We start from the raw sequence: 18,499 nt of genomic DNA on the forward strand, positions 1-18,499 counted from the left end.
ATTTTCCATTAAATAGATGTAAATTCAGATTTTCTATGCACTGCCTATTGTGGAAGACAATTTTCAAATCCTGTGCAATCCCTGGATCTGTTCACTCAATACTCTTGTACTCACTGATGGACTTGGCTCCTGTTCAGGGAATGCCTCAACTTTAGAATTCTTAAATTCTTGGTGTTTAACTCCTGCCTGCATCTGTTATCCCCTCCAGCCGTATTGCTCATTATGAGCAGCTGTGCCTATCGCTGCCCCAATTCCGAGCTTTGGGATTCCCTCCTTAAACCTCTCATCTTCCCTTAAAACCCCCTTTCAAAACTAACTATCCTGATGTGGTTCGGTGTCAAAATTTGTTTTGATAATGCTCCTGTGAAGCACCTTGGGTGGTTTCCTTGTGTTAAAAACGTGACGTCAATGCAGATTGTTGTTGATGTGCCAGTACTAGGCTCTGAACAAGTGGCAGACGGTGATCCTGGAAGCCGCGTTGGCCCTGGAAAGACAACACTGGACATTCCTGGCATTTCAACTCAGCCATTGGCGGAAGAAGCAGATGGAGGCTGCTTGCCAGCAGAAACCCCAGGGACAATCACAGGAGTCTCTCCCAGTCAGCCTCCACAAATATACCTTACATTAGAAGCACACTTGTAAAGTGGTTCAGTGGACAGGCCACCTCCAGAGGTCCCCAGCATCACAGAGACTGGTCTACAGCCAATTCAGTTCACTCTGTGGGATAACAAAAATGGCTGGAGGCGCTGAATACTGTAAAGGTTAAAGGGCCCTGACAACATTCTGGCAATAGTACTGCAGATGTGTGCTCCAGAACAGGCTGTGCCATTAGCCAAGCTGTTCCATTATAATGACAACACTGTCATCTACCCACAATATGGAAAATTGCCCAGGTATGCCCTGTACACAAAAAGCAGGCCAAATCCAATCCAACAGTTACTGCTTCATCGGTCTACTCTTGAAGATCCGTAAAGTGATGGAAGGTATCATAAACAGTGCTATCAAGCAGCACCTGCTCAGCAATAACCTGCTCAGTGACGCCCAGTTTGGGTTCTGCAAGGACCACTCAGCTCCTGTCCTCATTCCAGCCCTGGTTCAAATCTTTCCTCCATCAAGAGGTCAGAAGTGGGGATGTTCACTGGTGATTGCACAATGGTCAACGTCATTCACAACTCCTCAGGTACTGGAGCAAACCATGTTCAAATGCAACAAGATCTGGACAATATCCAGTCTTGGGTTGACAGCTGACAAGTAACATTCACTCCACACAAACACCAGGCAATAGCTATTTTCAACAACAGGTGTCTACCATCACTATTTGATGTTCAATGGTATTATTGTCACTTAACTCTCCACTATCAATATCCTTGGGGTTACTATTGACCAACAACTGAATTGCAGTAGCCACATAAATACTAAAGTTACTAGTGCTTGGCAGAGTCCAGGAATACTGCAATGAATAAATCATGTCCTGACTCCCCAAAGCCTGCCCACTATCTGCAAGGCACAAGTCAGAGATGTGATGGAATACTTCCCACTTGCCTGGATGAGTGCAGCTCCAACAACACTCAAGAAGCTTGACACCATCCAGGACAAAGCAGCCCGCTTGCTTGGCACTACATCCACAAGCACCCACTCCCTCCTCCACCGACACTTAGTAGCAGCAGTGCATACAATCTACAAGATCCAGAACTTACTTTAATATGGCATCATTGTCAAAGGGTAAGTACCAAGGAGCATTATCAAACAAATGTTGATGCTGAGTCATATTGGGGAGTATCAGGTTAGGTGAGCAAAAGCATAGTCAAGAAAATAAGCTTCAAGGAGCACCCTAAAGGAGTAGAGAAGTGACTGGAGAGAAGTGAGGACCTTTCTAGAGCTTATGGCCTAGGGTTAAGGCTGGCTGCTCATGGCTAACTGTTTAAAAGCAAGGATGCTCAAGAGGCCAGAGGTTGAGGAATGCAAAGATCTTGGAGAATTATAGGACTGTGGAGGTTTCAATGATAGAGAGGCCATGAGAGTGTTTGAAAGCAAGAATGAGAATTGTAAAGTCCTATATTGTAAAGATTGGAAGCCACTGCTTGACTGCAAGTTTAGGGAAGCAAGACTTGGTGTCAGTAAAGATTCTAGCAGAAGAATTTTGGTAGAACTTAAACTTATTGCAATATGGGTACAATATGAGAGGCCAGCCAAGAGTTCATTGTAATCGTCAAGTCGAGAGCTAACAAAGAGAGTTTCCATTGAGTCAAAGACTGGAGTTCCAATTCCTAAAAGCTATTTGGGATGCAGGCTAATCATTGTAGCTAGTAGTAATGAACAGGAGGTGTTCCAACCTTTATAAAGGCGGCAGTGGGGCCCAGGTCAGGTAAGTGGCCTGGATCCATGGAGACCTCTTCAATAAAGTAAAGACAAATAAAGTGGATTGGTCTCTATACAATGGAAACCTGAGGTGACCATAGCCGGAATTAAAAGTTATAAGTTTAGGAAGTGGGACCAGGGATGTATCTAATCGTGTTCACCCTATGGTTTCATTTAGGGTTCGAGTTGGAGATCACCAAGATGTCATTTCCACGTGAGTCAGTTTCTGACCTCCATTTTCATTCCTACTTTTAAATCACAGGGACAATTTTGGTAACATCAGATACTCTTCTCACAGGATATAACTGACATCTTCAAAAACCGAAAAACATTAAGATTCATTCACATGCTGTGAGCTTCACCGACAGGGCTATCATTTCCCTCCCATCAATAATTGCCCTTGAAAAGGTGAAGGTGTGGTGAAGGTTTAAGTTCTACTGTCTTGAACTGCTGTATATTGTATGCTGAAGGTGCTTCCAGAATAATATTAGGGAAGGGATTTCCAAGAATTTGACCCAGTGGTCACGAAAGAAAGTTAATTGTCCCCAGATCTAGATGGTGTGTAACTTAGAGGAGGAATGGTTAGTAAGATTGCAGGTCACACCAAAATTGATGGTGTGGACAGTGAAGAAGGTTATCTCAGAGTACAACGGGACATTGATCAGATGGGCCAATGGGCCAAGCAATGGCAGATGGAGTTTAATTTACATAAATGTGAAGTGCTGCGTCTTGGTAAGCCAAATCAGGGCAGGACTTATACACTTAATGGTAAGGTCCTGGGAAATATTGATGAACAAAGAGACTTGGGATGCAAAGTAACAGGTAGACAGGATAGTGAAGTAGGTGTTTTGTATATTTGCCTTTATTGGTCAGTGCATTGAGTATAGGAATTGGGAGGTCATGTTGCGGCTGTACAGGACATTAGTTAGGCCACTCTTGGAATATTGCGTTCAGTTCTGGTCTCCCTGCTATAGGAAAGATGTTATTAAACTTGAAAGGGTTCATTAAAAATTTACAAGGACGTTGCCAGGGTTGGAGGGTTTGAGCTATAGGGAGAGACTGTATAGGCTGGGGCTGTTTTCCCTGGAGTGCCGGAGGCTGAGGGGTAACTGTATAGAGCTTTAAAAAATGATAAGGGGCATGAATAGGGGGTATATCCAAGATCTTTTTCCCAGGGCAGGAAATACAATATTTATGTGGCTGATCTATCTAGGTCTCTGGTCAATAGCGACCCTCAGGATGTTGATTGTGTAAGTTTCAGGGATGGAGTTAGAAATTGATCTCCTGATCACCAGGACACCTCCCTCTAATTTTAGTTCCTTTTGCATAGATTTCTGAGATCCATGTGCAGCAGTGGAACCGGAAGTCAATGCTGTGATCTCCATCAGTGTACCGATGGCCGTGTGCAGAACATTAGAAATGCTGTGAAGCTTCTAGGAAAGGGTAAAACTCACTCAGAGATTGTAGGAACTGCCGATGCTGGAGTCTGAAGAAGGGTCCAGACCCGAAACATCAGCTTTCCTGCTCCTCTGATGCTGCCTGGCCTGCTGTGTTCATCCAGCTCCACACCTTGTTATCTCTTTATTCTAGGAAAGGTTGCTGGATATTGTAGGAGAGAAATGGTAGATGCATTCAAAAACCAATGTGTGCTATTGTTTTTTTTGTGGTGTTTGAACAGTTTTGTTTGTTGTCAAAATTTCAACCAATAACTGTTCCCTGGTGAAGGTCCATGGCAACAGCTCAACCAATCATAGTCCACTGCCTACCAATCCACATCCCTTTTCTCATGCAGTGTGAATTTGTCACTCTTGTTGAAATTCAGCATTCTTGCATGTATCCTGATGAGTGTAACGTGAAAAACTTTCACAGCGTGTCTCGTGTCCTCAGCCATATTCAAATTTATTGAAAAACTGAGAATTGGGGAACTAAAGATCTTTAGGTGGGTTGGAGGTGAAAAGTCATACTGTGTATGATCAGACCTTAGCTTCAACCAGAGTTGTCAACCGTGAGTAACATTTTTATGAGACACGATTAAAAACGCTGCATCCCCCCCTTCTAAATGCTGCAGCTTGTGGGTTAACTCGCTGCACTCATTTATTTATCTTCTTTTGGCTGACTGACTAGTGACCTCTGCCTCAGCAGCTGGAGAATCAGCAAGTGGCAATGTAAAAATGGAAAGCTGCTTTCTTTATTTCCGGAAACAGGCAATTGTCCCTGCTGGCCTCTCTCCGTCAAAAAGACCAGAGAAACCAGAATTTGACAGTGTGGGCACTCCTGCAGTGACCAATGTGTGACACGTTCTGTCCGTCTGGGACTTATACTTAACGCTGGAGCAGATTGGGTATTCTGTTCCTGGTTTAGAGAATGATGGAAAACTGTACCATTCCGAAGGTAATGCTTGCTGGCCACCCTCCCAAAATTACGTGATGCCCCGGGAGTGGCTAGAAACAGAATGAATAAGTTAGGCTAATTTAGAATCTCTACAGTGTGGAAGCAGGCAATTCGGCCCATCGAGTCCACACTGACCCTCTGAAGATCATCCTACCCAGACCCACCACCCCCCTTACCCTATTCCTGTAACCCTGCATTTCCCATGGCTAATCCGCCTAGCCTGCACATCCCTGGACACTATGGGCAATTTAGCATGGCCAATCCACCTAACCCGCACATCTTTGGACTGTGGGAGGAAACCGGAGCACCCGGAGGAAACCCACACAGACACGGGGAGAATGTGCAAACTCGACACAGACAGTCGCCTGAGGGTGGAATCGAACCCAGGTCCCTGGATTGTGAGGCAGCAGTGCTGACCACTGAGTCACTGTGCCATCCTGTTTAGTGGGGGCAATTTCAGGGTATTTTTCTCTCTGCCTCATTCGCTTAATCAAAGCTGATCAAAGAGATCACTCCAAATTCCTAAAGTTTCTACCCTCTCGTGAGAATTAATGTCTACGTACCCATCAGAAACAGCTCTCACTTGAAAGAATTCAGCGAATCAGTGTCCATCACACAATGCAGTCATTCACAAGACTCACTTTCCTTAGGGACTCCTGATATCTAACCTAGACCTGGCCTTACACAAGTTAATATTGTGGCGAGAGCAGAATACGGCAGATGCTGGAATCATTAAATGTAAACTGAAAATACAGGAAAGACCCAGCAATCTGGTAGTATCTGCAGAGAGAGAGAAACTGAGTTAGCCTTCCCGAAATAGTTATGTTGTTTCTCGCTGTAAAGCAGCTGCTAGCCCTGATGAATATTTCAACCATTTTCTGTTTATTTTGGATATTGTGTTCATGGTCTTCCTTAATCTATTTAATTGAAGTAAACCCTCAACTGAACACCATTTATTTCTTTCACTTGTTTAATAAACCTTAATCTGATAATGTTAAATCAACATTTCTTCAAATTGTAGAATTCCAATTCTCTTAGTCTACAGATGTCTCACCACCACACTGATTCCAAAACCTCCACATCACTCTTCATGTGAAGAAACCAGAACTCAGAACCATCTTCCAAGTGAGACCTGACCAAAATGTTATGAACAAATTGTGCCTTTTATCCTTGACTCGACTGTCTTATGAATGTGCCCCAAGAACCAATTCACTTTAGCTTGTGTACCTTTAGAGAAACATTCTCTCTTGACTACCTTTAATGTTTTAAGTTTCTTGTGTTTACCCAGTTTTCTCTTAAATGCATCAGTGCTATTTATATTAATTATTCATTGTGCTGAGGAGTTTCACAATCTAAACACTCTGGGTGAATCATAGAATCCCTACAGTATGGAAACAGGCTATTCAGCCAACACTGACCCTCCAAAGAACATTCCTCCCATAATCCTGCATTTCCTATGGCTAACCCACCTAGCCTAGACATTACAGGACAATTTAGCATGGCCAATCCATCTAATCTATACATTTTTGGACTGTGGGAGGAAACCCACACAGACACAGGGGAAAGCATGCAAATTCCACAGAGACAGCCAGCTGAGGGTAGAATTGAACCTGGGTCCCATGTGCAGTGAGGCAGCAGTGCTAACCACTGAGCCACTGTTCTGCCCTAGTTAGTCTATGATCTTTAAGAGTACCAACAACCATGCTTTAAGATGTCTTCCCTTTGCCTGTGGTTTTTGAATATTCTGTGAATTGGAGAGAAAGAGGGGAACCAAAGAAACTCACTTAAGTCGCTCAAATGAGGGAAGAAAAAGTAATTAGGCATCTTGTGAATTTTATTTGTTTAATCTGCCAGATTGCTGCTGAGCTCACTCGATATTTTGGGACTCCGGAAATCTAAACTGGAAAACTGCGAAGTGGAGGAGGACTCATTAAATCCTCTCGATACTGAATGACTTTTTTCTGCCTTTTGATTCTTGTGGCTTGAATTATAATCTACAATAGTTTCTGAACAATTTGACAGTGTAGGTTCAGAAACATTTCTGCAGCTGTGCCTCATTTCATACATATGCTCTGAAGAATATATTTCTTTCTAATCATCCCACTGCTTGCCAGTACAACACAGTATTGAGAATGGTGGGTAGGAGGCCTATCTAGTCACTAAAAGCTGAGGAATACTGTCAGTAGGAGGTGTTGACGTTCCCTCAATAGAAAGCAGTCTGGCTTCTGAATCAGAAGGTTGTGAGTTCAAGTTCCTCTCAAAAAAATAGAGTGTAAAATCTAGGCACAATTCTATGTTACTCTAGCAGTTGCATCTAATGTGTTTTAATGTTAATTGCTTCTAATAAACTTCACTTAATAAAGTAAAAGCAGCTTGCAGCTGAGGTTACGTGATGTGGAAATCCATTTCTCCAAACATAGCCCTTTTAATGAAAAAAAAAGAAAGTATTATCATATGCAATTATAAGTTTTCCAATATACATGATCGATTAGGAGTATGAACAAAACTGTGTGTTAATTCGAGTCAGTGACACTTTTGTCAGTTTCTGAATATGCCTTGTATTTATTATTAAATTGTGCTAATCTGCTAATAGTACATTTGTGTATTGCGGTTGGCAGTTCATCTAGTATCTGACCGGAGGTGACGTTCCATCTCTGAGGAGTGTCATTCCTATGATGAATGCAATTGCTGCCTTAACTTGTTGCTGAACCATTACCCCTGCTGAGGAATGACAGATCTCTGGAACTGATGGTTATTCTGTACTCTGTTCAGGTGACATCTTATCCTCCTTATCAGCTAAATGTAGTGAAGGTGCAACCTCTCCAGTTGTATGTATAATATAGCCAGGCATTCAAATTCACCACATACATTTGGGATGACAACTGTTCAACTGCTCTACACAGGACCCACATGGCTAACTCTCATTGAGGGCAATGAATGTTTGTACTCTGGCTGGCTATCCAATGCTCAGCTCTGGCAATAACTTGGCAGTGTTATCAAAGGTAAATTTGGTTTTTAGTCATTTGTCTTTGATCTTGTCATTTACTTCTGTTACTATTTCAGGCTTTAGAAACCTTTTACCTATTGGAAGAGTAGATAGGTTGACTTGAGCATGGCACTTTATTTTCAGATTCAGTGTTCCTGTTGGGTTGATGCTGTTGCCTTATATTTAATTTGGAAGATTACACACTCAATATTAGCACCATTGTTCTTTTCCTTATCATTACAATCATTTTCTTGTCGTATATTTCCCTTCACTTGCTTGTCGTTAGCCGTCTGCTACACAAAGAATAACCCATTAGCTTTCTTATTTGTCTTTTGGACCTCCTGGGTTGGTGGGGCCACTGGTTCTCTACTTTGTCATTTAGATTTGAGGATAACTGGATGTCTCCTTGGTAAATGATGAGTTGGTCTTTCAATCAAAGTGATAGTCACTAGGAAGACATCAAGACCTGTAAAAACAGCTTTGTAATCTTTTAGAACCTGATCAGCTGTCAATGGCTCAGTGGCCTTCAAAATTGTGGGGTTTTTTTTCTTGGCACGTGTAGGATTACCACTTCAAACTTCTGACTTGCTTCATCACACATAAATGGATTTTGCTCAATGTCTACGATCTGGAACTGCATATCTTTGATCTTCCCATTGCATTGGGCTCTCAGCTTTCTTAGTCCTCTTGATATGAATATAGCCTCAATCTTGCCTGCAAGAGCTTCATTTTTGGGTCACCAACCTGAGCTACTTTGCACAAGTCTGCGAAGCTTGTCATGTTACACAAAGTACCATTGTCTATCTGGCACCTCGCAGTCACTTGATGCCCTTCTTCTGCACTCATCATTTGCACAGTCAAAAATTATTTAGCACCTTTAGACTTGACAATGCCAACCTGTGGTGTGGTGTAGAGTGATTCATCGGAATTATTTTCTGACAGTTTCCAGCAGTTTTCTTTACAGCATTCCCTTAACTTCTTTCAAGCTAAGCATATGCATGTAAAATTATTCCACTTCGTGCAGTTAAATTATTGCTTTCCCCCCACTGGACTTGTTTCCTTTTCCTTTGTGTGATAGCCTCAATAATATTTACACCCTGTTTTCTGGCTTGATCTTTCTGTTGCCGCTGAGATTGGAAGACCTTCCAATTCCATCTCATGACATCTTTCATTACCAAAGCAGTAGGGACTGGAAAATTCACAACCATCCTGATTCACCCAGTGGTTCAAATATCCAGATTGTTGTTCTTGCTGCTTCTTCCAGTAGCTGACTCTCTTACAGCTCCGGAAATCTACACGATGACAGCTAGACACTTTTGACATCACGCTTCATGTCTAAAAGCAGATACTTCTCAAGTGAAAGCAAGTCACTGCAAGGGCAGATGATTAACGGTAAGCCACAATTGTAAAGTGTACAACTATAACCCTCCAAACTTGCACAATCAGCAGTGCCATCTTTCCATCTGCCTCTTCAGCTGGACTGAAAATGTTCTGCTGCACCATTTCAAGAAAAAGCTCATGTCTGTGGCCTAGAAGACATATCATTCATCCAGACATCCACAGGAGGTTACCTTGGCATTCATTTAATTACTGCCTGTGGGATCTTGCTGTGCATGATTTATCTGCCAAATTTCCTACGTGGGCATAAAAAGAATCCCATGACACTATTTGAAGAAGAGCAAGAATGTGGGAAATGGTGGTTATTTTTTGGAGGTCGGCAGGAATATCTGTTAAGAGTGCAGGTGAACAGATACAAGTTTATATAATGCTGGCCCTTTGCAAAGAAATTATCTGCAGCAGACCTTGGTGAAAGGGTGTGGTGGTCGGAAAGAGACTATAAGTGGCTTGATAGAGCTTTATAGGCTGTACATACTGACCATAATAAGGTCAGTGTGTACAGCCTATAAAGGAGTGTCAAAGGTCCAAAGTGCAGTCACTTATTGTCCCACCTCCAAATAGGCCTGATGAACTACTCTCATCTCATATTGTACAAGATCATCTATTACCACGGCAGGGGTGTAGCTGTAATCTATTAAATCGTATACAGCCCTCCTGTGGACATGCTGTGCTCATACTTATAAAGTAGCTACAGCAGCATGTGCTTTAATGCAGTCGCTGTATGGGATTCTCTGGAACTGATTCATTTCTATTGACACACTGAGGGGGTCAGATTTTCTCTCTGCACAATTTGTAACAAATCGCTAAGCCTTTCTTTGGAAATGATACACGGAGGAGGTTTTAACAAAGAATCCGTGAAGTAAATATTTCTTTGCAAAACTCTCATTCAGTTGATATGTACACCAATACTTTGACCGATTCTGCATTGTGTTTGCAGACTTTGCTTCATTGATTTACATATGTTCTCTGAGTGTTTCTGCTTGTGAAACCAATCTGCAGTGATGCAGCAAGGCACCACAGGGAGGGAAACAACATGTCTTTGAATCCTTTCTGTCTGGGAAAATCACTCAGAAATACACTCTGTAAATTTATAATACATGGTATTATCATATTGAACATTGAATTGGATCCTAATTGTGTGTGACAATGGGTGCTGTTGAACTAGTAGCTAATAAACTCCTCTCCTGCACACCAACAGCCTCCTTACTCTCTCCTTCCCCTCCCCCCTCCCCTAGGATTGATAATGACCCGAATATAAAACCAGCATTTAAATATTAATAATAAACATCAACAAAACACTCTGAAATGTAAATGTGATCATCAGCATCTGGAAGAGAAAAAGACAGCTAAACACTACAGAAATATTATTTACAAATATTTAGATGAACTAGTATACGTTTGATCTGACAATGCATGATTATCTGTCTGTCTGTGTACTGATTTATTTCTATCTGATTCTCCATCTCTCTTTATCTCTATCTATCTATCTCTCTCTCTCTAACTCTTTCTCCCTCTCTCTCTCTTTCTATCTGTCTATCTATCCATTTACCTATCTGTCTAGCCATTTTCTTTCTCTCTGTCTCCACCTCTCTTTCCAACTCTCCATTTCATGCTTTCTATCTATCTCTAAATATATATCTTTGTCCCAGTACAAATTTTAACAGCTTGTCTTTATATGATACCTTTAATGTAATTAGATGTCCTAGGATGCATTACATGACTGTGCTAATATCATTCAACACTGAGCTACATGGAGATGTATTCAGGCAGATTGGCCAAAGGTTTGGCAAGAAAGTAGGTTTTAAATAACATCCTAAAGAAGGAAATGAAGATAGTGAGCTGAGAGCTTAGCACCTTGGCAGTTAAAGTTACAGCTATCAATGGATTAAACTCAGGGATGCTTTATATGGCTCTTCCAATGTTTCCATTATCAATTTATTTTTTCTTTGAGCCATTTCCAACTGTAGCTGCATGCTCTACAACTGGATCATCTGGACAATTCCAAATGTTCAGTTGGAAGGAAGTTCAGAAGTGGCTCATTTGTTGCTGTAGAAGGATTGTTGTATTTGGGTGATAAACTGCTTTCTTACTACTTGTGGGATTACATGCTTTTGCACCACTTCAGCTTGGTATGGGTTGGAAGCCTGCTGTTCTGGGCATTTTATTTCTCTAGTTTCTAAGATTTTGTGACTAAGGAAGCATACCTAGGTACTTTGTACCTAAGATGGCTCTGTAAGTGGCCTCGTATAAACTTTTCACTTTAATTCTAATTCTAATTCTTCTTTTCAACAGTCTGGAAATGTGTTTCATCATTTGTGTTCCTCTTTTGATCTGATTAATGCACAGTTAGTGGCTGGGGTATGTAACATAGGCGCAATTAACAGAAGTCCAGAAAAGCAATGTAAGAAAGAGGAGGAGTACAAAGATACGTTGATGGGGTGGGATGATGTGGGATGGAAAGCAGCTTGCATGCAGCATAGACCTGACTAGTGTGTGCAAAATGTGGCCATGGCTCAGGTAGGAGCCCTTTCACCCCTGAACCACAAGGTTCTGGTACCAAATCTTACTCCAGGGCTTACGGTTGACACTCCAGTGCAATACACAGGGACTGTTGCATTTTTTGACATGCCATTTCTCAGATGAGATATTAAACAGAGGCCTCATTTGTCTGCTCCAGTGGGTGCAAAGCAATTCATGGCCTAATCTCCAAGAAGAAAAGAAACATTACACTCAGTGACCTGGCCAATATTTATCCCTCAATCTACATCACAAAAAAAACAAATTGCCTGATTATTGTCACATTATTCTTTGTGTGAACTTGCTATCCATAAGTTGCCAGTTTTCTGACAGTACAACATTAACTCTGGTTCAAAAGTATCTCACTGGCTTGAAGTGCTTTGAGACTGTGGTGGTCATGGAAAATGCATGACTTCACGTTTTATTTTCTTCATTTATCATCTTTTGAAGTGGCTGTAATTTACAATGTAAGGTCCCCTGTGGAGTCATTTTAGTTTTCTCCCTTTAATTTCAAAGGAAACAGTTGCAGAATCAGGTGTTATTAGAGGTTATAATGAAGCAGATAGAACATAAAAATTTACATTGTGCTAACAACCTGTATGAAATGGATCAATCAAAGGTGAATAACAGGTGAAAGAGGGTTTGACAAAGCAATAATCAGCTGTAATTATTAGGAGAAGTGTTAGCACATGATAATTTCAAATCTCTTTCTGCGATTTCAATTGTATGCTACAGTTTGTGGCATCTTATAAGATGAATGTATAAGTTGACCCTCCTTATGAAATGAGATATTTTCATTAGTAGTCAGCCTCCCTTTTCACTCCACAAATGCATGTTTCATTTACATTATTTTGTGAGTCACACATGGAATCAGGCAGGCAATATGAGTTGTGTTGTGAAGAACATGCGCAGGAATTTCATACGCGTGTACACAAAGCAGACTGCTTAAGGCATGGCAAACGATAAACAGAAATGGATCCTCCAACTGAAAGGATTAAATACAGAGCTGTTTTCAGGCTAAAAGTTGAAACGTTTGCTGAATTGTCAAATAACTGTGCTTTAAAAGGGAATTTGATGTTAACAGTGTGAGAGAATGCAAGAAAAAGGAATCTGTCCTAAAAGAGATGCCCAAGCCCAAAAATGTCACCAGAATAAATTCAGCTGTTGGTCTGACCTTGGGAAGCCTGTATCAGAGTGGATCCTTGGAAACTATTGAAACGGTTACATTGTCACCAAAAATGTAACAGATGAAGTGGGCCCTTAGTCCAGTTACTAAAAGGCAATTAATGTAGCCACTTATGGAATGTAACAGTCTAGTGTTGCAAATGAAGACTGAGGCTGCCCAGACACTCCCAAATGACCTCAAAGTCAAAATAAACAGTTTCCGACAGTTTGTCGTCACACAGCAACAAAAGTATGAGTATCCATTCATATCAACAACGTGGATGAAACTTGTATGAATTTCAAGATATCTAACAGCCAAACTGCAGAGTGGAAAAGTTCAAAAACTGTTCTTGTCAAAATGACAGAGTATGAAGACACAAGGTGGTTCAAGCCTGTGTGACCAATGAAACTAAATTAAAGCCAATGGTAATTTCTAATGTAAAATCGTGCCCGAAATCAAGTTTTTTTTTCATGTCCATAGCAACAGTTTGTCACGACTGTGTCATTGCAATATATTTATTTAAGAAACCAATCTGACTTGTAAAAATGGACACAGCAACTTAAAAGATGGATCCCGAGAGTCACATGACTAAATGTGTTAGCCAGGGAGACGCCCAGGCTGATGGGCTGCCTCAACATCAATGACAAGGAAAGCCATTTAAAATTTGATTCATTTTTGTGTCTTTAGAGGTGTCAGAATTCAAAGGTCCTGAGACAAACAAGAAGCTGCAAGAACTGCCCACAAAGAATTCCAGCATAATACGTTTTACCTTGTGGAGCAATGATTCTTCGAATGTTAACATTGTAGCCACGATGTGTAAAAGACAGGCCATGAGAAACCATTTTAAACAGAACAGGAAGGGTTCTGACAGTCAGCCTTAGAGACAGAGAGAGAGAGTGTGTGTTCTCGACAGCGAGAAGAGCAAGGTTAAACCAGTGGATGCATCTGACCTGATTGCACATTAGGGCTTGGGCATCTCTTTCAGGGCAAACCAAAGGTGAAGTAGCTAGAGGACAACTGCACTGTATTGGGCTACTAAGGGCCACACCATTGAATGGCAGGAAAGTGAAATAAAGGTATCTTCCCTCCCTGTCAGTACCTGTTCTGCTGAGTCCATCTGTACATGCAACCTCTAACTAATCACCTAGAGATCCCATCAAAGCTGCTGAATTCACCTCAGAAAGAGAAATCACAAGTAAATATCACACCTACAATGATAATAGACAGACCTCACTTTTATCTGTATAAGAGATAGCAAGAACTGCAGATGCTGGAGTCAGAGATAACAAAGTGTGGAGCTGGAGGAACACAGCAGCCCAGGCAGCATCAGTGGAACAGGAAAGTTGATGTTTTGTGTGGGGTTCTGAAGAAGGGTCCCGGCCTGAAACATCAGCTTTCCTGCACCTCAGATGCTGCCTGGCCCGAAACGTCAACTTTTCTGCTCCTCTGATGCTGCCTGGCCTGCTGTGTTCCTCCAGCTCCACACTGTGTTATCTTTATCTTTTAAGTATCTTATATCCCTATCTACTTTTATCTCAGTATTTGTATTTTATCTATTAACTATCACTTTTTTACACAGTAACTTTTAGCAATGGTTTTGTGAAAAACTAACCTCTGATTTTGTTTTAAAACAAATGCTTAACCAGTGGTTATTTTTAAATTGTAATACCCGAAAAGCTAATGGGGAACTAAATGTCTCTATTAAATTCACAATTCATTGGTGACACTACAGACATGGTTGTGATACATAGGACAGCTGAGAAAGAAGTAATGTTATGAATCAATAATGTGTAGAATAGGCATTTGGTGGCCTACATAAAGAATGCACCTTATTAGAATGTAATGTTATAGATCACAAATCACTGATGAGTTTAACGTTGCCTGTGAAGCAATAAAACACATACTATAGTTATGTCTGGTGTTTAACATGCATTGTTCACCCTTTAGTTGCATGCCACATAAGTCATTCAAAGATTATGTTCATGCCAAATGGAATAGGTGCATAGATAACACAGTGTGGAGCTGGAGGAACACAGCAGGCCAGGCAACATCAGAGGAGCAGGAAAGTTGAGGTTTCAGATGAGGACCCTTCTTCAGTGTTATCTCATGACTTCAGCATCTGCAGTTCTTCATATCTCAGAATAGGTGCATAGTTGCTAGAGAAGAAAACTTCAGAAAGAGTGAGCTGTCCCACTTGATGTTTTGTGTGGTTTCGTTATCAAGTCATTTCATTTTCTTTTTTGGTGCACAGACTGCCTTTGGATTGTCCAAAGAGTTCAATGGATGAGAGAGAAAGACTATTCATTGTGGAGAGATTATTCCAGAAATGAAAATGCCAAATCTGATCTTGAGAGGGATCCTGATGATACTGTCATAGCCAAAGCGATTCAGAATGATTTTTATAAAAATCTTTGGGTGAATTCCCACAGATAATGAATTTGACTGTATTAAAAAGCTGTGCTTGTGGTTAAGAGTATCTTTGTGCCATTAAGTAATTAATTCAATCAATCAATTGTGTCATACTAAGTCACAAGAGTTATGCTTGTTTTCTTAATTTATAACAAAGTGGTTCACACCAGTGGTTCACAATGTATACTCAGCGTATAAGTTGACTCCTAGTTTTGGAAGGATATTTGAAGACTTCAAAGGCTGACTCACACCGCATTCTGCAGAAATGAGAAATAGTTTTCATTATATGATAACATTGATGATTGTAAATGATAAGGGTTACTCAACTATCATGAGAGCTTGGAAATTACGTATCACACTAAAAAGTAAAGCTATTACAATATTCAGCTTGTCTGTCTGGCTGTTGTGCTGCTTTAGTAATCCAAAGGCTGAAAAAGCACTGCTTTACTATAGGTGTCCTGATATATATTTATTATTTCATTAAGGCTGTAAATACAACATAACGTCCTCTGCGTGTCTGGATTTCTAACACACAGTTTATTTGTTGCCGTTGGGATTCATGTTTCAATCAAGAAATCTGCTGTCTGACTGAATACATTGCAATGAATATCTCTCACGGTGTAATAATTCAATACTGTACTATGTTTTCAGAACGTTATTTGTACTTCTCTTTCATGCTACTGTCTCATTTCAGTGCTTTATGACCTACTGTTGCTAACCGATCCTTTCACATCTTGTTGTTGTGGCATTTTATCCAATTCTATTCTTAGGATGTTTCTTTATATTACCTCATGTATGCTGTTGGTAGACTTTCTTCCTAAGGTTCTGTCCATGGACAGAGATCACTAATTGCTACGGACATATATAAAAATAAATATTAAAAAGGCTAACGTAACCTTTCATTTCAATGCAGCTAACGTACAAAAGTAGTATATTAGGTAAGTCTAAAGCTAAATTTAGACTCTGTCTAAAATGCAGTGTATTGAACTATCGAAAGGAACATTTACCCCTGGAGAAAGTGCATTGCAGAATGATACCAAAACTTAAAGGTTTATATAATGAAGATAGCTCCATAAGCTTGGTTTGCATCCCTCAAGTAGAGAAGATGAAGGGGCAATTAAACCGAGGTGTTTGAGATGATTAAAGGATTTGTTTGAACAATTATGGGGAAACTATTTTCTGTGGTGGAGAGTCTGAAATAATTTGAGGGTAGGTGGGACAATCTAACAGTTAGAGCTTGGCTGCACAGCAATTATGCAGTGGTGACTCTCCCCCCAAAACATGCCGAGGTCAGGGTTACTTAACAATACAAACTGAAATTAATAGACTTTTGTCGGGTGAGGGCAAGGTTTGGGCAAAATTTTTGTGATGGAGAGGCACATGTTACAATATTTCTCTTCCTTTAAGGGGTAATTGGGCAAATTTCAGAAAAGTGAAGGCTGTCACAGCAGCAAATGTGAACTTCATCAAAAACAAAACTCAGAAACAATAAATTGATTATCTAAATGAGTAATTAAGAGAAAGGGCCATTAAAAAGTGCCAGGTTAATAATCATGCCAATCTTCGCCCATTTGGTTAAGAAGCTGAGCGAGAGAATGAAAAAGAATCTGCCCCAGTTTGTGATCAGCAGGACAACTGGGGCTGGGAGTTAACTCTGACCACTCTGACCTTGGGTCACCTCTCCCTTTCCACTATCCCACACTTTTATTCCCATTCCCACTTTCTCTCTCACCTCATTCTTTCCCCTAAACCCTCTCTATACCCCTGCCACTCCCTCTCTTACCACTAACCCCTCTCTATACCCCTGCCACTCCCTCTTTTACCTCTAACCCTTCTGTATACCCCTGCCACTCCCTCTCTTAGCCCTAACCCCTCTCTATACCCCTGCCACTCCCTCTCTTACCCCTAACCCTCTGTATACGCCTGCCACTCCTTATCTTACCCCAACACCTCTCTATACCCCTGCCACTCCTTCTCTTACCCCTAACCCCTCTGTATACCCCTGTCACTTCCTCTCTTACCCCAACCCATCTGTATACCCCTGCCAATCCCTCTCTTACCCCTAACACCTGTCTATACACCTTCCACTCCTTCCTTACCCCTAACCCTCTCTATACCCCTGCCACTCCCTCTCTTACCCCTAACCCCTCTCTATACCCCTGCCACTCCCTGTCTTACCCCTAACACCTCTCTATACCCCAGCCACTCCCTCTCTTACCCCTAACCCCTCTCTATACCCCGCCACTCCCTGTCTTACCCCTAACCCCTCTCTTCAATTCTGTGCCTCAACTAAGAAAGACAAATATCCCATATGCCCTCTTAACCACTTGATCCACCTGTCCCGATGCCGTAAGGGCTTGGTCGATGATGCACACCAAAGTCCCTCTGACCCTCGGTGTTTCCCAAGCTTGGTTCATCCTGCCCAAAAGTGCATCACCTCACTCCTATCTGGACTGAATATCTTTTGTGCTGATCAGCCCATTTGAGCAGTGCATCTATATCCCACTGTAATCTAAGGCTATTCACCTCCCCACCAACTTTTGTATAATTGGTGAACTTAATGATCAATGCTCCCACACTGAGGTCTATACCATTCATCTACACCACAAATAGCAGGGGCCCAACACTGATCCCAATGGAATCCTACTGGACACAGGCCTCCAGTCACAAAAAACAGCCCTCGACCATCACCCTCTGCTTCCTGTGGGAATGTCAGTGTGAGCTGAGTGTGAGGGAGTGTCAATGTGAGCTGAATGTGCGACAGGCTCAGTGTGAACTCAGTGTGTGTGACAATGTGAGCTTAGTGAGTGTGACAGTGTGAGCTTAGTGTGTGCGTGTTAGTGTGAGCTCAGTGTGTGTGTGTGACAGTGTGAGCTCAGTGAGTATGATAGTGTGAGCTCAGTGTGTGTGTGTGACAGTATGAGCTTAGTGAGCGTGACAGTGTGAGGTCAGTGAGTGTGACAGTGTGAGCATAGTGTGTGTGTGTGTTAGTGTGAGCTCAGTGTGTGTTTGTGACACTGTGAGCACAGTGTGTGTGTGTGACAGTGTGAGCTCAGTGAGTGTGATAGTGTGAGCTCAGAGTGTGTGTGACAGTGTGAGCTTAGTGAGTGTGACAGTGTGAGCTCAGAGAGTGTGAGCTCAGTGTGTGTGACAGTGTGAGCTCAGTGTGTGTGTGTGTGACAGTATGAGGTCAGTGAGTGTGACAGTGTGAGCTCAGAGTGTGTGTGAAGTGTGAGCTCAGTGAGTGTGATAGTGTGAGCTCAGTGTGTGAGTGT

This window comes from Rhincodon typus, chromosome 21, assembly GCF_021869965.1.
Source record: "Rhincodon typus isolate 14 chromosome 21, sRhiTyp1.1, whole genome shotgun sequence".
NCBI lineage: Eukaryota > Metazoa > Chordata > Chondrichthyes > Orectolobiformes > Rhincodontidae > Rhincodon > Rhincodon typus.